General features: G+C 37.4%; 1 protein-coding gene and 2 long non-coding RNA genes across 9 annotated transcripts in view; 1 reads left to right on the top strand and 2 right to left on the bottom strand.

Annotated features, from left to right (window-relative positions):
- LOC309644699 overlaps window positions 1–20,629 on the bottom strand; it is an 887,681-nt gene that overhangs the window by 507,039 nt on the left and 360,013 nt on the right. The window lies entirely within an intron of this gene.
- ESRRG (estrogen related receptor gamma) overlaps window positions 1–20,629 on the top strand; it is a 619,726-nt gene that overhangs the window by 413,404 nt on the left and 185,693 nt on the right. The window lies entirely within an intron of this gene.
- On the bottom strand, window positions 1,900–18,846 carry LOC309644640. The gene is made up of 2 exons (XR_014254532.1): window positions 8,308–18,846; window positions 1,900–8,231 (listed from the first exon to the last, which is right to left on the bottom strand). It is a non-coding gene; the product is annotated as an uncharacterized lncRNA (long non-coding RNA).

The raw sequence follows: 20,629 nt of genomic DNA, 5'->3' as shown, positions 1-20,629 counted from the left end.
CATAATTTTAACCTGGAATTAGTATTTCAGGTATTTACCAAGTCTGATTTTCAACTAAATTGGTTTAACTACTATGTAACAGACAGGTAACAGGTCACCTAATACATTAATTTGTTTCTGATTTTATAAATTGTTAATTATTATCATTTTAAAATTCAATATCTAGAAATCATAAATAATTTTTAAAATAGGAAATAAGCCACTAGTACTAAATATATAATTTAATGGTTTGGGCCCATATCCAAGAAACAGTTTTGAATTAGCTCTTGGCTACACTGTTTTCTTATACAGTTGCGCCTGACAAATATATCTAAATGTAAACATGATAGCTTTTAAATAAATGCAAAATATAAATTTCACTTATCCTCACTACGTAAATGTCATTTTCTTTTTGTGTTTGCTAAAAGCACATAAAGAAAATTAATAAGTATTATATCCATATAAAGTACATCATAGATTTCTGAATTTCTGAATTTTATTCTAAGAGGTAAGTTTAAAGGTCTGTGATTTTGCTTAGTAAATCTGAATGAGTGTTGAGAGAAACCACTTATCCAGATGCTCTTTCTATTCAAATTCTTGCTCTAATTCATATTTTGTTTAAATTCCTAGATTCATTTCCTACCTTTATTTGTTTGTAGAGTACTTGAACAAATTTAATGTTTCTCGTTTTTAAAAAAATCCTGCTGTTTCTTTATGCCAATCCGTCTGCTGAAAGTTAGCTCCTTTATTATCTGAGGGTGTCAAGTGACAGCCTTCTGCCTTTTGAAGGATTTACCTGGCATCTTATTCTTGTTTCAAGTTCATTTTAGACTTATACTTTCGAAGTCTGGGAAACCTAGCTAATAAGAATAATTTCTCTTCAATTATAACAAGCACATCCTTCCTCTCTATGTTTTTCTTTACAGAAGTGCCAGATGTTTCTTTTTCTCTGATTTGGACACTATTTCTCAGTACTTTCCAAATGTATTTTCTAATCAATTATACAAAACCATCAGATTGAGAAGGTTTAGATTGTGTGTGTGCTGTGTATGTGTACTATTGCATCCCCCTTTTTAATTTTCAAAAAAATTTTTTGAATGTTTGGAGGGAACTTGCTTTTTATGTTTTGATTTTTCAAATATTTTGCCATTCTAATTGATGGCAATGCATGTATATTCGGAAGATAACTCACTAAGGCAAAGCAATAAAAGAAAAAGTACAGTTTTGAATAAATTGGCTTCTCACTGGCCAATTAAAGTCCATTTCAATATACTGGCATAGATCTATATGTGCATTTGAATATTAATACATAGCATGCAACACTAGCCATTAGAAATGCAGCCTCTGGCTATATGGAATTCTTTCACACAATATAATAAATAAAAACACTGGCTTTTGGCATTTAAAATCTATTAAAAGAGTTGTTTAAAGTGTTCAACTCATGGAGAGCCTACCTAAGATCAGATTACATTGTAAAAAATGAACTTGGAAGCAAATTTATATTTTGATTATCAAAGGCAGTCTCTGTCATATACATTCCTCTGTGCCTTCTCCTCTTGCTTTGAGCGAAACAAAATTGCGTATATACTTTTCATCATTTTGATTGGAAGTACACATTACGTATAATATGCTTTGGCAGCAGTTACCTAGCCAAAGAAAACAAATTAATATTAGCCATACTAAGGGCTGTCAGGCATATCACAGACATATCAATTTAACTTTGCTTCCTCGTACACCTCCGCAAACAGTTGCTTAAGATGGTACTAAATAAAAGGGAAGCTACCCAATAAATTCTCATATTGTATTAGAGATTGATGGCTAGTAGAAGTGCAGTGAAAACCAGCGTGTTTGCTTACTTCTCTTTAAAACTCTAACTGTGGGAATACAGAAAGCGTAGACGATAATGAGTTTTGTTAAAAAAAAAAAAAAAAAAGAGTATAACTGAAGCTTGTTCACATCTTTTTACTGTCTTGGAAGTAATGGGATAATAATGGGATTTACTTTTTTAAAAAGTCTGAAGTGGGGAGCCTCGGTTGCTCTTACGTGTGATGTATATAAAGACTTTAACAAGTGGAGAGTCAGAAACAGCAACCTTGCCAGTCCGCTGGAAACAAGGGACATTTCTTCTTTGTTGCACTTTGCATACATGTTCTGAGAAAGAAAAAAAAAAAATCTTGTTCTTTCTTTTTATCTGGCTTATTCAATAGGCAAAAAAAAAAAAAAAAAGAAATTTCAAAAAGTAAATCAAGAACTTAGGCACAGAAAATAGGCAGAAGCGTACTGAATTCTTTTTTTCTCTTCCATGATCAGGATGGTATCTTTGTATGGGATAATTCCTTTTTCATCTGCTCTAGGAAGATTTGACTCATTGAAAATGCTTTTGAGAATTTAAACAAAGGACTCGTTAAATAAATAACATTTACTTTCTTTTTAATACAATATGAGTAAAAATGTTTGAAAAGGTGTCCTTTTCAAGGCAGCTAAAATGTTGTTACAGTTCATACTTATAAGAATTTCTTTTGCTTTGAAAAGAATATCTAAAATTATGTTCAGAGTGAGCAAAAATAGTGAGTCATATAAAAAATTATAGAGACTAAGGTACTTAAGAGAAAAATTCAAATGTGAGGTTGTTCAATCAATGGCCCTTTGCCCTCCGTAATTCCAAATTATTGTAGTACTTTCACTTCTCCAAAAACGTAAGATGGCCATGTTAAATTGTATTCATTTTTCCATAAATGAAAGAATACTCTAACAATGCTTTCTTCACAGCCATTAATCTATTAAAACAGATCAGATATTTTGAGGAAGAATATCATACCCATAACCAACTATTCATGGCCAAAGAAAGGGAAAGATGTATATGAGAAAGTGATTGTATACAGTTGGTTCTGGGTCCTATGAAATGACAGAAGCATCCCTTTTATCCACAGACTTAAATGAGACCTGCCTCATCAGTCATGGGATCATAGTGTCACAGATGGAAAGGCAACCATCAGCTGAATTGTACTGAACTGCACACTTGCCTAATTCATCTTATTGCCCTCCTCATCTAAGGAAAGGCTCATTCTGTTCTTGGAGTCTAGACAGAATCAGGAGTTGGGCTCAGGTGGGAGCGTGTGGCTGCCTTTTTCTGTTCTCTCTTAGCCATTCAGCAAAGGGAGGTGAGGAACAAATGTGCAATTTATGCACAGAAGCCCAAGCAGAGATTATTTCCTAGGGTCAGGAATTTATTATTCAGTTGTTGAAGTAAAGTTCATATTTCTCTTATGTTCTAGAAATATCACTGTTGTCTTTCATGCTCCAAAGAGCTACCCAGAAACGATTAGGGATGTCTCTCAATTTGTATGAACCATGAACTAGGGTAAGCATTTTGTACCAGATAGAAATGGAGAGCAGATCATCCACTTATGTTAGTCTGGAGGGTGATTCTTTTTTCATACCTTTATATGGAACTGTTCAGTTGGTTAAATCTGAAGAATGAGAAAAATGATGAGGTTGAACACTCAAATTGTATTTTTGTATTTTTTAATTTCCTTATAGTGAACAAACCTTTAATGTCTAGAGCATTTATGAGGGTTTTAATGATTGGAAAATCTATCCTGAGAATGTGGTCACCATATGTTACAGCCTTGCTTTCTGTCTTGTCTTCAGTGTATGGGGTAAGTTCGATGATACTGTCTGTTGTCTTACTTTGCTTACGTTATAGAACCTCTCTGCCCCACACTGAAATAACCTGAAATATGAGGAAGTGCCCGTTCAGTTCTTAAAAACTTTCCTGAACCCCCTCCATCCCAGCAGCGTTTTCTTTTAAAATTGCTGTTTTTCTATTCATCTGTTTTGCTAAAGGATCATTTACTTTAGTGAAAGGTAAGTGCATGATATTCATGCCGATTTGCATACACAGTACACTTTATTCCCCCAACCCACCCGGAATTCCAAAGAGATTGCCTTCAACTTTTCATATTTGTTTTTCTTTCGTCTCTGTTTGTCGTGCATTCTAGTTGAGTGCTTTTATAGTGTTTTCTTGATTGTTGTCAGTTTGGGGTACTGCTACTGACATTTTTGTTAAGTTAATGTCACAGCAGAAAAACCTATGGCAAACTGGAATCTGGCCACAGCGCGCGGAAGATACAACTTCTGTTTGATTGTGTGTAAATACAGTTAGTTAGTTGGGGGTTTATCAGATAGCTTGGCAGAAAGAGAGAGGAGCCGTAGAAACTGTTTTCAGTAACTGTGCTGTTCATACACCTGATAAGATGGAGAGAGCTTTTCGAAATGCTGATAGGCTTTGAATAAGAAAAGGATAATCACTTCTACTGGCACCAGCTTATCGGGAATGAAGTAAAATGCCAACACTTTCACATTAGCGAAAGTAAATGTTTTAGACACTCTGTGCCTTTTTTCCTTCAAGTTAAATAGTAGGGGTGCTTTTGAGTGTGCTATAATGAATAGAAGGATTTATTACCTGGACGAAATTACAGGTGAATCTGTTGATAAAGGAACCCTCAGCGTCAACAGCAGCTTCTCTGATAAGCAGGTGCATCTATGTGTACGTTCTCTGGAGAAATTAAGTATTTCTTTTTCCACTCCAATTCCATTAACCATCATTTCTGATGTTCGAAGATGCAGTTATGTCCTGTGCCAATCGAGTCTCCTTGTTTACCAGCAGATGGGTGACAGGCATTTGAAACTTAGCTTATCAGACTTGGAAAATGCTGGTGTGACCTACTATGTAAGTTGGGGCATCTTTACGTTTCTATCACTTGTGCTGAAGCAGCCAACTCCTATACAAGAAATCTTACTTTTTTTCCCCAGAAATGGAATGAGATTCAGTGTAAATTTAGGATAGGTTAATGAGAAGATAAATGCATTTGGCCAAATAGTTGTCCATTTTAAAGCACCTCCCCTTAAAAAAGAGAGATACTGGTTTTGCGCTTCAGTATAAACCATGAACTTTCCCTGGCTTTCCCCTTTTCTCTTCTTTGTAATTTGATGCCTACAAATAATTTGGTGTATTCAGATTTGATAAATGATAGTGCAAGAGCAGATTGATTGATTTTGGATTACTATTGATTACTCTCCATGAGATCACTGTGACACACTCGAATCAATAGTATTCGATTAAGCAAGGCACCACCGTTCTATACATCCAGCAGCGGTGGGGAATCCAGGAACAGAATGTTCACAAGCTGATAAATTGACAAAGCATTCAGCTTTAACTAGCCCTTTGTTCAGCACTAGTTCCTTAAACTATATTTCAATGGAAAGTTCGTTTTTGCAACTCTGGGCCTTTCTGTGCAAGAAAGGTCATCTATTTAAGGTTTATTAAATTTTAACTCAAAACAACTGGGCTCCATTTAGATGTAAAATAATTTAAGTACTTACTGCAGGCAACCTTCATGCTTTTGAGCCGTCGCTCAGAAGGTTTCATTCTTTTACGAAGATGTCAATTGTCAACATAAAAATGCATCACTGGCAATGTAATGGTTTAAGATTCAAACTGAAATGAAAATTCCTGCCCGAGGAAAGCACTATCCTCCAACTAAGGTGGTCTTCACTTTCTTCAGAAGTGGGCAAACTTAGGAGCTGCACTGGGAGGCCGCGGCAGGTAGCACACCTTGATCAATTGCACAGCCGAGGCTCCCTTTTTCCCCGTCTTATCGGAGGGTATTCATCGCATCGCCAATACTACATGCAAAACATTAAATATCCTCTGATCTGAGAGCTGCTACTGCTGCTGATACACTGAAATCTTTCTGTCCTGAGCAAACTTACAAAGTCGCTGGGGGAAGAAAAGATCATCCATGATTCAAGTCCTTTAGCGAAGGACCTCAAGGATGAGATTTTCCATCCTATTCCATCAATGTGTAGTCTTGGCCCTTGGGATGAAGCATTTACTCTTTTGTCATATGGGATTACCAAGTTGCTTCTCAAAAAGGCAAGCCTTAGAGTGAACACTCCATTGAATGAGTGGATGGTCTAACGTGCAAAACTTGATTTTCAGTGAAATTTTGACAGCTAGGGCTTGTGTACCCCAAATCTTAACAGGCTCAAGTCTTGAAATATACTTGGATAAATTTTCTCATTTTGATAGTGGGTTTAAAAAAACCCAAAATGAATCTGAGGTGGCTTTCTGAGGGAACATGAGGAGGAAAGTCAAGTTTGGAGTTATGAAATTCCCCGACAAAACTTCAGGCTTTTTTTGCATGAAAGTGAGATACTAGGATTCTAATTAAATTAGGCTGAACCCCATGAAATGGCCATTTTTCTAGGTCAAGGAATGGGCAAATATCAGCAATTTTGTGTGATTCCACATAATAATTGAATTTATTCCTATACTGTCCATATCCCATAAACAAATCGAAAGCAAAAACTATATTTTTAATTTTAGGATGGGCTGTGTCCGATCATGAAAGACACATGAATTCTGTCTGCAATCACAGCAAGTATATTACAGTATCATTTTTTGACGACGACTCTCTTCTTTAACGCCAGTAGAGAGTTCCCAAGAACACAGTCTTACACACACTGAAAAAGTGTGCGTTTATCTGGCTTCTCACCTGTGGTAGCCAAGCTGATTCTGAGCAGCCCTGTAAATTTCTCACCTGCCGAGGAAGAGTATGGCACACACAAGTGAGCTGGGCTTCGCGAGGACTGACCCTCCAAAACAGCACGTTGCTCAGGGTAAATAGTTGGAAAGCGATTTGGGAAGAAGATGCCAACACCTCAACTATGGCATCCCCACATCCATTCATTAACAGAACGTTAGTTGGCTAGTTAGCGCTTTGCGTGCTTCCCCCCCAGAGAAGTATTAAAACTGTGCTCCATTAAATTTATGCACCGTTGTGGGATAGGCAGATGTGCAGCTCCCCGAGTGTCGGCAGTGGAGCCCATGATGCTTTATTGGCTGTGTGCAGGCAGGAAAGGTGCTTCAGGAGATGTAATAAAAGGATCCCAGAGTCTTCATTTGACCCCCCAGATGTGCAGCTCCTCTTGGAGCCACGCTGTGCTGGCCAGTAGGAGCTCTTGGTGCCCACCAGCGGGAAGAATCCGGCTCCCAGAAAGGAAGGAAATTGACTCTTTAGGTGGGAGGGAGGGGCTCCGGGGCCACCGCTGGAAATGTCAGCAGAAAGTTCATCTTGACTTAGGGTCGCATCAGGACCGGGTAAGTTTTTCTCGCTCTGGGTAAGCATATGACAGCTTACATCTTGTTTCCGAGAGAGGGAGGGTGGGAATCATTTACTGGAACTTGATGGAGCGAATGCCTCCGACTGGTCCCACTGTCAGTCTTGGAGTTTTCCCTTAGTGGTGCATTTCCCCCCTGTCTGTGTCACTGAATTTGATTTATCGCTGGTACTAAGATCAAAAAAGAATTCATTACTTTTGATGTGTGCTATTAGGCACATGCAGTGCAGGATGGGGAGGGGGCAGAGCCGTCTTAGCATACAAGTCACTGTCTTGGTCACCCGGTGGCCACTGATGGCAGAATATATATTTTCTATCTCTGTTCATTTTGGATGTAGAATTCTATGACTAGAGAGGTGAGCTATAGGATATTTTAAATTAATAATGAGGTTTGTTTCAAATACAGATTCTTTTGGTAAGGACACAAAGAGTGGCTAGCATGTACATCTGATTCTAGCAACCTTTTTTTATTTTTTCCTTTTTCCTTTCTTTTTTTTTTTTTTTTTTTTTTTTTTTTTTTACTATATTGGCATTCATTTTACCAAAAGACATAAAAAGCCAAGGAATATAAATAAGCCAATGGGGTTCAGGCTTTCAAAAAAGACCAGTTGGTTGCATTTACTGTTGGGTGGGAAATTTGGGACATTGGAGGCTTGTCTGCAAATGAGAGGAGAGATTTTGGTGGGGTCTGCTTCTCCTGTATTCATGACCCTGATCAGGCTTTGTTTCCAGCTCTGTCCGGTAGCTTTTGTCCGGCTTCTCAGTTTAGTGGGATTTGTCTGAGCAGCGTGAGCCCCGACCCATCAGCAGGCTGCTAGTCAGCGGCAGGTGTGAACAACATAAAACAGGATTAACGCTGAACCAGAGTGTGGACTAAAAACAGAACCCCTGCCTTGCTTTGAAAAAGGACGGCAGGACTGGAAGATAGAAGCCACTCTGGTCCTGTCCACTCTTTGTTTGCTAAACAGTGTTCAAGGGCTATGCAAATACTTCTGTTTAGGTGCCCAGGAGGCGTGCTAGGGATCTGTGCTCATTCTCTCTCTCTCTCTCTTTCTCTCTCTCTCTCTCTCTCTCTCTCTCTCTCTCGCTCGCTCTCTCTCGCTCGCTCTCTCTCTCTCTCTCTCGCTCTCTCTGTTTTTAAACTGTAAACGCAAAACTTATGTCGACACTTCTTCTCAGACTTTCAGAGAGGAAAAACAAAGCAGAGCAAAAGTGGTCTGGGGAAATCTTGAACCAGGATTACAGGTGAATTTTGCAAACATACTGTCTTGACTTCAAATTTAAAGTCAATAGTCATTCAGGGTGCTGTATTTCCCACCTCTTAAGAATATTGTTGGTTGGTTTATTCTAAGATTTTTTGTGTTGAATTATGTGACTGAATGTATACTTTCACCTAGGTAGGTAACCCACAAATAAATAAGTAATTTCATTAGAGATTATAACCACGACGCCCCCAATTTTTTTTTTTTTTTTCAGTCAGCACTACCTACATAGTGGCAAGAAAGCTGGCCAAAAAAAAGATCATAGTTAACATAGGGGACTGCATGAATTTAACCAGTTGGGCATTGCATTGAATTTATGGCATTTGAATCACATTATCGATATTTCGTTTAGGAAAGAGAAAGGTCGCCTATAAATATATGTTTTTCTTTAAATTATGCTAATTCTAGTATATACTGTATATCAGGCTAAAATTTAGATATCTATGCTTTCTCTATTAGGTTTAGACTAACTTGCATTTTGCAACTTTAAGATAGTCACATCCAGAAAGGCATCTGAAATAAAGGAAATAACAATTAAATCAGTTACAGAAATTGTATTACACACACACACACAGACACACACACACACATACACACAAATACAGACACACACAGATACTAACTCTTCTTTAAACACAGGCAAAGCAAATGTAGAGTTTTTTGCATATGTATATAATAGTATGACACTAATTTCTGATACTCTAAAAGTATATTCAAATATAGATATTTATATAAGGTGGTTCTGTTTGAGAATATCATATAGACTTTCTAAAAGAATAATTTTGCAATGTCAGAAATCAAAATTTTAATTATCATTCATTTTCAGCAGCATCTTATACCATACATTACGTATTGTCTTTTATATCCAGGGTTTAAACTGTAATTAACCACTCATTCCTTCACCCTTTGCTATACTTACTCTTCTTTAATTTTTTAAATGGCAGTTATTTTTTAGCTGAGACTTTGCTACTACTTTTATTTTAGAAGTAATCTTGCCTGCCAGTTTAACTGTGGCAATCTGAACACACATCTACATCATTATAAAATATATAAATGCTAAATATTATATTTAATTTTACAGTTACTATCTGTTAACTTATTACCATTTGCCTTTTAATGTGTTTCTAAGAAATGTCCAGTCCCTTCTGTTTAGTATTATTAGGTACCTTTGGTTATGTACATTAATTAGGTTGTAGGCAAATAGCTTAATGAGAGTTAATGAAGTCAAGTTTAGAAGATACCAGTTTAAAATTGATTTTTGAAGTGAATTTTTTATAACCAACTCTCTGGCATCCAATTGATTACTTATAGTAACTTCTCACGTTGCATCAAAATGATTACATGCATTCCTTTGCAATTTTTTAAATCATTAAAGTAATCAATATTTAGTGCATTAAACTGCATTTTCTTGATCATTCATTCCAAAATATTTGACTATGTGCAGGCCCTGTCCTGGGCACGAAGATCCTGAAATAAATGATAAAAATATAAAATGATCTTGAGTGCATTAAAAAAACACTCTAAAATGGGACTTTATATACTTAAGTTTTCAATTTATACTTGGGCCTATCTTCAGAAAATGATTTCAGGAATTTAGGTAGCAGAGGTTTTACATAAAACTTAAGCAAGGTGGAGCTTCCATTCTGATTTTCTGATTTTCTGATTTGGGCCTTCTAGAGCTGACAGGAAGTTAGCCCCCAAGAACACAATTAGAAGTGGTACATTTAGATCCTAAATATTGCAAAAGTGTGATTGGGGGTCTTAGAGCAGTCAAGTCTGGTCCTGCCTGCTTCCTTGTGAAGCCTTTGAAGATTTGATCCCGAAAGTTGCCATTACATCTTAAAATGCTCTAAATGACTTGTGTGTGGTTTGTTTCTTAGACTGGAAATGAAAGGGGGAAAATGCTTTAAAAGATCAGGTAAGAAAAGATATTTCCGAGGTCATAGGAAAAGGAAGGGGGATGTATCTGAACTCTAGAAGGTTTGTGTAGTTAGACTTTGAGGGAAAGGTGTGCATTAGTAAATTCATTCTAATCAAAGTAAATGACTATTAAAAGGTAATTTTTCTAAGGAAACCTTGCCCTTAATCTCGAGATAATCTCACAGCTACTGTCTTTGTCCAACAGTCCTGCAAAACTATCCAGTGCTGTTCCCCAAAGCCTGGGATTTCAATTTGCCTGAGGACTCGATGATGGAATTCAAAGCAGTTTTCTGTCTTTGCAGCCTCTTTTCAGTGAATGCATTTTATTCAAGTGTTTTATTTATTTATTTTTTGGAAGATACAGCTTGGTTTGCTTCAGGTCATTAAAATGATTCTCTGTCGCAGTTTTGGATGTTTATAATTAGATGATTAGTGAAGTTAGGTAATAAGATTTATATTGGCATCAGTTAAGTTTATAGAAAGATTAAAATCATGGTGTCATGGTACCATTACCAATCTGAATATGCCAGAAATAACTCAGGAGAATTTTTGTCAAGTGTTTATACTCAATTAAAATTTATACGACGTGTTACCGAGTGATCGTCTCATGATAGCTTGGCACCATGAGGTTGCAAACTTCCAATTTCAAGTGATATGCATGGCAATTTTTGTCTTCCAGTCCTATAGAATTACGAACTTTGGAAGGGAAATGCTGCGCTTTTTGGAAATGACACTAGAAATATGAGACAAAGAACTGTCTCAAACTTGGGCACAGCTGATATTTTCTGCAACACTGAAAAGCTAGAAAAATACAGTTTTTCTCTCCACTCACTAGATGCAAAGGGCAGCTTACCTTGATACAAATGCATTGCAGACATGAGCTGAATCATCTCACCTGTGTTTTCCCTTCATTTGTGTTTTTTGCAAAGTATCTATGAGACTACATTTCTCTCTCCTAGTTCTCCTGACTTTTCCGGTATCCATCCCCTTGAATCCTCTTTTCTTCACTTTCTATTAAGCCGAGGTGGAATTTTCAAACGGATGCATCCTTCTTTATGCATAGGGCCAAAAGGCACTGTGAAACCTTCACCATAGTCTTCAAAAACCCACTAACAAAGCAACAGCGTAAAGAATCCGGGGTTGCTGGAGGTGGGAGGGCAGGGAGGAGGAGGGCAGCTGGTAATTTACGGTTCCTCTAGGAATGCTTGTAGAGGGTTTGCCAGTGCCCCACTTCCACCCCACCCCCAAACTGCACTCGCGCTCAGTGTTCAGATGATGATAATGTACCTGGAGAGAAAGGCGGCCCGTGCCGAAGCAAGCAGCATCAGACAGGGCGTCCTGCCAACTGCCTCACCTGCTGCATCCATGGGTCCGTCTGGTGACTGCAGTAGCTCATTGTAGGCCTCTTCCGAGGAACATTCGGGCTGAAAAGCAGGCAGTGTGAATTATTTAGGTAGCTAGTGTAAATCCACAGAGGGAAAGGAGAGGAGGAGCAGGGGAAGAATCTGCGAGAGCCTCAAGCTCCCTTAGCCCTGGGTGCTTTGGAATGCTCAAAGGAACGCAGAAAAGCATTTGATTTGCATAGACATAGAGATGTATAGATCATCGTGCAGATGACAAACCCATGAGTTTTATCTAGATTTAGATTAGCAGTGCGCAGCCTGTTTTGCACTGAAAATATGGCCAGCTTCGGGTAGGGAACCTTTGGGGACTTTTCAGGATAAGTGAAACTGATGAAATGTAATATTTTTAGGCATTGATTTAACAGAAATAAAACAACTCTGTGTCCTTTCTGAAACTGTTGATTTTGTTCGTGGCGGGGGGCGGGGGGCAGGCGGGGATAATGCATTTGACTTTTTAGTGAATTGTGATTTGTACATATTGGGTTCTTTTTTTTTCTACTAGATAAAAACAAGTAGAAAAAAATGTTAGGTTAGTTTTATTTGTATAGGTGGCCAGTCAAAAATATTTTGGTTAGTTGCTGTATACCAAACCCTGTTATGGAATTCAACATATCCATTAATATATCCTAAATATGCAATGAAAGCCCTCAATCGTAGGAATCTTTGTAGGACTTTGTGTGTTTTGGGTCTAGATAAACCTTATGGACAGGCATGTCCTCTAGGAATTACCTGATGAATGCAAAAACCAAATACTTAAAGAAATTGTAAACTGGACTTAAATAAACCATCTATACTGAAATAAGGAACGTTTTAACAAAATGGTTTTAAAAGACTTCCTGGTATCTAACAAGATAAATTTACCAGGCTGAAATTGTCATTGAAATCTAGGAAGAGCTAGTCTGTATGAAAATGATTCCTAAATTCTAAGTGAAGGTTTAGAACTATGAATGGCATTAGTAGTATCGAGACTGAAACAAACTGTTCCTGTTTTCTTTCCTGAGAATCATTTAGGGGGTAATATAATTTGGGGGTAGGGGGTAGGAGCTTCATTTAAATTAATTTATGATTTTTTTATGCACTCCCCTCATTTTTACTGTATAGATTCTTACAGATACATGGATAGTGTTACGTATTACATCTAACCTCTTTATGTTTTAGTGGACAAGCTTATGATAGAGCCATGAAAAAAAAGAACGTGTTTGTGAATCGTTCCCCTGGTTGTATCTGTCCAGAAAGGCATGTGGTGTTTGTGTTCTAGAATAGACTAGATTCTTTAGGGTTTCTTTACTCCATCCCACTTGACTCAATTCAGTTGCAAAGTAAATTTAATGGAGCTGGTTTTTTGAGCCAGTAAAGCTCTAGCCTTCACTTAAATAAGCAATGTCTATTTGGAGCGAAATATGCATGAAAATGAAACATACTGCTAATTCAAAATATAAGCATCAGCCCAATTCATAGTTGTTCAAATAAAACACTTTTTATTTCAAGGAAATGTATTTATAACCAGTCACTTTCCAAAAAGTATTTGAGATGATTCCTTTTTATCTGCATTTGAATCCATTTTCCAGGGCCAAATAAAATGAGCTATTTGTCGTAAGCCAAGTAACTCCATAAAATTTAAAGGCATTAAATAAAATTCAGGAGCGTTAGAGCATACCTGGTTTGTTCTCTCCCCTAATCTTTCTTCTTCTGCGCCACAGTTCTTCCTCTCACATCCCAGCTCTCTCTCTCCCCAGCCCCACACTGAACAATACAACATTCACCCCCAGCTTTGCATCATACCATTATAAAAATAAAGCCCCCTCCCCAAGATTATATTTTCCCAGAATTTGTAACTTTTTAAATTATCTTTTCCTGGAAGTAATCTATTGCTCCTGGAGTTACTTAGATACTGTTGACTGATGATTGAATGCCTACTCTTTTGACAGGCAAAGAAGGACAAAGTTGAGAGAGACATGAATTAATTAGAAATAACATGTACATGGTGATGGCAGTGGTTTAACTACAAGAACAGGAGTTGACACAGTGTTTAATTGGCAACTTCAGGGAACGCTTATAGATATTTTAGGCTCCATCAATGTACCAAGTAATGAAATGTTTTAGAAAAAAATTTAAATATCTATACAAGAACACAGGCTTTTTACATATTACCTTAATTTCTTTTATTCACCCTGACTGGCTGTTTGTTTTTTAAGTTTTGTTCTTATTTAAGACTTAAGGCATGAGGCTTCCTGAGCATTGTTTTATCTCCTTTTGTATTCTGAGGTTCGGGTGTTAGAACATCTCTGATCTAATCTGGACAGGGCCAGCTTTATATTATCTTTGAATAATTTACATTCATATGATTTCATCAGATCATGTACCTGTGTCAGCTTTGCCTGGGATATGTAATAACTTACTTTTCTTAAGATCATGAAAAAATGTATACTTGTTTTGATAGGAAGAGTTTAGAGTATGTTTATTTCCATAAAATGTCAATGGAAGCTTAGTAAATGAACATGTCCTTGCTCTAAACATCTCTTTTTAGCATTTTACAGATGTATTCTTTCATCTTCTCTCAGAAAATCCATAATCTGGATGTTAATTTTATTTTTATTTGATTGGCATCTTCACTGAAGGTGTTATTTAAAGACATGAGCATCAACTGTTAAAGAAAGCTTATGTGCCCAAGTATTTGTCGGGAAATTTAAAAGAGAAATTTCATAATTTGTCAAGGAACTACCCAGAAGGAAATTAATTAGTGTTATTACTACTTTCTTGTTAAGAATGCTGACTTTGTAATTATGTAGTCAATTGGTAAGTCTAATGATTTAATTAGAACCAAAAAATAAATAAATGTTAATAAAAGCCTTTGTGTAACACATTATGTATTTCAAAAGTAAATCTCCTTCTAGTGGTTATCCCTGAAATTTGCTATTGACAGTTTCGTCAAATCAGCTATAGTTATGGAAGGCTTAGCTGCTTTAAGTACTGCCCTCTGATAGCAGTTATGGTGTTATTATATGGGATAAGTAGCAAATAGTAGCATCCCAGTTGCTTCTTAATAGCCTCCGTAAAAAACTTCATTACCCCATTCATAGGGAAGAAGAAGGATGTAATAATAAATCACCAGTATTTTTACAGGCTCATGAGTAGGGAGGTAAGGTGACCATTTGGGGTTTCCCCAAAGCAGAGCTAGTAAATAGAATGGTATTTACATAAGCACTGAAGACAGTCATCATGGCCTGGTCATCTTTGGTTTTGGGGTGTCACAACTTGCCCAGGCATGATGCCAGATTTCTTTATTTTCTTAAAATATAGATTAAACCTTGGTTGTATTTGATGTGAGAGAACCCGTGATGAGAGAGGAAGCCGGTCTTCTGATGAGTGCAAACAGAAGACGCATCATCTGTGCACACGGAGCGATGAAGCAGTTCCGAGAAATCTACCGGGGCCTTTCCGCTCCTATTTCCTGATCTGGCAGAATGTCCTACTGTTCATCTCAGGATCAGACTTTGAGAGTCATATTGGGTATAGGTTTTAAAAATAATGCATTTTATTTTCGGATGTAAGATACAATGGTACAGACTGTGGGTTTGGAAGCCAAAGAAATGAATGCTCTTGCTTAAAGTATGTCAAGTTTAATGATCTAATAAAATAGCATGCCAAAAAAAAAAAAAATGCTTGGTGAGAGTGGGCATTCCATAAATATTTCATGCCCCCTCCTACTTTGCTGTTAATAATGGGTTGTTAGAAGCAGTAGAAGGAAAGTACAAAACTGAGATTTCACTTCTCAAAGCCAAATTAGCTTCTTACCTCAACCGACAAATTCTGAAGTCGAAATGAGTCATAATAAGGATTAGTCAGGGAAGCTTGAATTGAACCTATTTCTCCTGCACGTGTGGTTCCTTATCAGCCTCCTACTACTTATAATTGCTGGATTCACTTTCTGAAATTAGCAGAGGGGAAAGCAAAGTAAAGACGGAAACCTAGCCCCTTGCATTTTTTCTTCCCTGCCTAGAATGGCAGGGTAAGAATAGGACTATAAAAATATAGTATTTAATGATTATTATTAGAGGAAATGCAGAAATAAAACTATGGAGGAGAGAAGATCGATTCTAGCCGATTGTTGTGAGGTTAAAGATATTTGAAGAGGTCCTTTTGTCTTCCGTTTCTCCTGTCTTTTAAACACTGCAATCTGGCTTCTGAAGTTAGAAGTCCCTAAAAGCCTTGTTAGCAGTAGTCTGAGTGCCTAGCTCATAGTTATGAGAGTGTGTGTGTGTGTGTGTGTGTGTGTGTGTCTGTGTGTGTGTGTGTGTGTGTGTGTGTGTGTGTGTCTGGGAGGTGGTCTTTAATCTATTTCAGGTCAGTTTTCCTGAAGGAAGGGTTAAATCAACTAGTTGAGCTGATGATTTTACTCTCCTGTGGTGATATTTTATTTATATGTTAAAATGCTTGGAAAGTGATTAATTTGTCAGGGGAACATCATGTTCCTGTAAATTTGCTGAATATGTAATAAAATTGCCATAACACGGATGGGGAAAATGAAGATTTTTTTTTAAACCAAAATAGCCAAAGGGTCTTCCTGTATTTCCATCAGTTTATATTTACTTGAATTTCTCCCTTTAAAAACAACAGCTTTGAAAGACTCCTTGCTTGCAGTTAAGGGAGACATCGGAGCTGGTGAGGTTAAAAAAAAAAAGGTGGGGGGAGGAAGGTAATGGAAGAAGAGAGATGGAATGGTGGATTCTGTTGCCTGTTCTCTCTCCCTGGACCAACAATGACTGATACATCCATTAAATTTCAGCCCAGGCTGATTGACTGAGTGGATTTATATAAATTAAAAAATACAGGTCATATACCTTTTCTGATAGACTGTAAATGAGAAATAGGAATTCCTTTAAACCTCAAAGGAGGAAATCCATAGGTGAGGCTTTCGAGTCAATAAAGCACTACAGCATCAACTCTTCTTGCTGTGTTTGTACAATAAGTTTTAGTTAATAGACAAATATTATACCAGCCTTCCCCCTGACTTTTTCCAGCAAGAGGTAATTTGTAAATGAATCCACACGGTGTTGAAGATTTTCCAACTTTTGTTGCAGTTTGAACTTGTGCTTTCCAGACGGGAAGGAGGCAGAAATCATCCCTTGCTCCGTTTTCTTGGTGTAACGACTGAAAATGGCATTAGTTCAGGAACAATGACTTTTATTCACAGTCATTCTCTCAGCGCCATGTCCATTTGTCCATTGGAATGAGCCACTTATCATGCTTCCAGGTTTTTCCTCTTTCAACATCAAGCGTTATGAAAGGAAAATTCCATTTTTTCCTGGCCCTCCATGACAGGCAGACTGAAGATTGTGGCCATTTGGATTAAAAACATATCCATCACCACCAGCCGGCAGGTTATTATGAGGTCTCCTTTGAATATATGAATTTCATACGCTGCCTGTTGGAAGTCTAAGAATGCCAACTTTTTAGATAAATAGTTATCCCACTGGTGATGTACAGCATACTGTTGCCGTATTTTCTCACTTTTACAGCATTCTTGCCCTTATCACCCATTACATAAATCTTTGGCTTTCATATTTAATGAAACGACTAGGGTAACAACCCCCTGTACTCAGTATAGTTAACCAATCATACGCCATCATTTGACTATCATTATTTGGGTTTTTTGCGGCAGCTATTTTAGTAGACCGTCTAGTTTAAATTTGACAGCACATTTGATACAGCAGTGCAGGTAGATACGCAGATCACCTTATTTCTCTGCTACCTATGACCTCAGCATGCGGCCTTCAGCTTTGTGAGGTTCCATGGATAGAAAGATGGATGAATGAATAAAGCTTCCAACGTCAGTCGGTGTTATTATCAGAGCCTGATAACCTGTCAGCTGAGTTTTGGAGAGTGGGGAGAAATATGGACATGTGGGGGAAGCCTAGGACAGGAGTCACCATTTCTCAAGAGATCCATTTTTGCTAAACCTCAGTCCCCTGAGTCACCAGAATCTCTGGTTCTTTAGGAATGGAAGAGAGGTATCACTCCATCTCTCCTATAGAGGTTTCTGAAATGATGAAACCAAACTCCTTACTCCATTTCCCATTTCTTGGATCGCCCCACCATTCAAGTTTATTTCTCACTGTGGACCCTAGTTTCCTTGTCTGTAAAATTCATGCCTATAACTGACCGTCAGTTACTGTGAGTTTTATGATTTTCCAGTAAACAAGTAGGCCTAGATGTGAGTGTGGAGTTCACATGCAGACATAGATGCTCCAGAAGGAGTCTTGAAATCCTATACATCTAACTAGTTAGCTACAAGGTAAGAATGACTGAGTGCTTTATGAGATGGGCACCACTAATTGTTCCCTTTTCCTGTTTTCCCACAATATTCCTTCCTGGACTTCGGATAAGAACAAGAACTGATCCTGCCCTGTCTGTTTGCCTTCTGGAAGATGGAAATATGAGCTGTCGTAGGACAGCCTTGCCTTAGCAGCAAACAGAGGAGGCAGGGACTTGGGTTTCTGAGGGTGCGACCCAGCGGCTGCTGAGACTTGAGAACCATTATGACGAATGTCGTGCGTGGTTGATGTAACTCCAGAGAGACGTTTCCCATGGTTCTTGCATGAAGACTATATGCCTCTAGTTATAGGAATCACTTTTTTTTTTTTTCCCAGAAGTGGTCATAATCGCTTTATCTACACCCTCTTGTCTTGTTCTTGTGGTGAGTGGCTAAGATGGTCCAATGTAGTTAAGCAGTTTCAGAAGTTATCTCTAGCTTGATTCTCCCCCAGACCTGTGTTAGATTAATTGTTATCCATGGGGAATCTGATTGGCGGAAGGCGGGGGGGGATCGAACCTCATTATTTTCTTGCATAACTTCCATGCAGCCTTCATTCTTAGCATGGTATGTTGACCTCTGAAACGCATCACATTTTCCTTGGAAAAACTTCGTTATTATTTAGCGCCCACGTCATTCTTGGCACATAGTAGATACTCACTAAAGTTTGTGAACTGATTCATTTTTTTTTTTAAACATCTTTATTGGAGTATAATTGCTTTGCAATGGTGTGTTAGTTTCTGCTTTATAACAAAGTGAATCAGCTATATGCATACATATATCCCCATATCTCTTCCCTCTTGCTTCTCCCTCCCACCCTCCCTATCCTACCCCTCTAGGTGGTCACAAAGCACCAAGCTGATCTCCCTGTGCTATGTGGCTGCTTCCCACTAGCTATTTATTTTACATTTGGTAGTGGATATATGTCCATGCCACTCTCTCATTTCATCCCAGCTTACCCTTCCCCCTCCCCGTGTCCTCAAGTCCATTTTCTACATCTGCGTCTTTATTCCTGTCCTGCCTCTAGGTTCTTAGAACCTTTTTTTTTTTTAGATTCCATATATATGTGTTAGCATACGGTATTTGTTTGTAGATGCTCACATAGTACATACTCACTAAAGTTTGTGAACTGATTCATTTAAAACTTTGCTATAAACAACTAGCATCACCTCTTAATCTCAGGTACTGAGAAGTTAAGGAGCTCATTTTGGGTGATAGTGTGAGCTAATGTTGGTGAAAAATCAGTAAAAGTCAGAATGCATCATCAAAGTGTTTAAACAAATGTAACTCACAACAAATCCCCAAAGTTGAATAATTTTTTTGTGGGAAGCCCAGGTAAGCATGGATTTATATTTCAAAACTGGGTGCAGATTTATGTTCAGATTTATTCCAAAAATTAAAATATTTTGTCCCACAGATTTATAGTAACACTTTGGATTTGCATAACTCTTTAAACTTTTCAGAGGTTTTCGTATTTATTTTCTCTTTTGGGTCTCAGCATTCCTGTGCATTAGATAGTGTGGGCATTAATTAGTACCCGCATTTTAATTATTAGATAACTGAGACATAGCAAATTAATTAATGTATATTAATTATATGTATTGATACAGTTAATTAATGACAAAAGCTAATTGGCCAGGAAGTTCTACCTAGTATCTAGCTCCAGTTTTCCATGCTGTGAAATAAGTTAGTTTCTCCTTATTAGAAGGCTCTAAACCTGTCTCAATTAAATCATAATCATCCTTTCTATGGTATAATAATATAAATAATCTAGTATTTTCTAAGTTGCTAGTGATTTTGACTTTTCAACATTATTATCCTTTGTTCTTAGACATTTAAGGGAATGAGCTACTTTTTTTTTCTTTTTATTTTATCTTGGTCCCGTCTTTGGTATTGTGGGTTCAAATAGTCATCACAGATAGAGCATAGCACTTAACTGAGTATACAGTTGTTTAAGAAAATTAAAGCATTGAAAAATAAAATCTTTAGAAGATAGTAGTTATAGGTGTGACGACAGTTGGCATATTTAATTGGCTGCTATAAAGTATTGTTATTAAATCTTTGCAGTTCAGCATTTTGCAGTCCAGAGGACAGAATTTAGATATAGAAAATTCAAGTTCAAGTTCCGGTTCTATCACAGTTCTGTTTCCTCATCTGTAAAATGGAGAAAACACTTGTCTCACAAGACTGTCCTGAGAATCATTGTGTGACTGTAACTTCTTTTCTCACTGTTAAAAAGAAAAAGAAAAAAAATCCCAATATCTTCTTGGGATATAGGAAGTCATATCAATGTTTCTTAAGAACATTATCTTGAGAATTCACCATAGTCTGTGAGAAGTGGCAGAATGGAGCACCATCTATGCCATCAGCTTCATGTCCTTGACTAACTGGTGTTTGGTATTTCAAGTAATGTCAGACACATGTAAGCCAGACATAGAAAATTATGGTGATGAGGTTTATAACAACGTTTATAAAGAATAATGATGCCTATAGTTGACATAATGCCTTGCAGTTCAGTCATTTATTCATTCAACAAACGTCTATTAAGTGACAAATTCAAGTAGCTA

The sequence above is a fragment of the Balaenoptera physalus genome (assembly GCF_965194825.1).
Source record: "Balaenoptera physalus genome assembly, chromosome: 1".
Lineage (NCBI taxonomy): Eukaryota > Metazoa > Chordata > Mammalia > Artiodactyla > Balaenopteridae > Balaenoptera > Balaenoptera physalus.
Note: the sequence above shows the minus strand (reverse complement) of the source record. Positions and strands in the feature narration are given on the sequence as shown.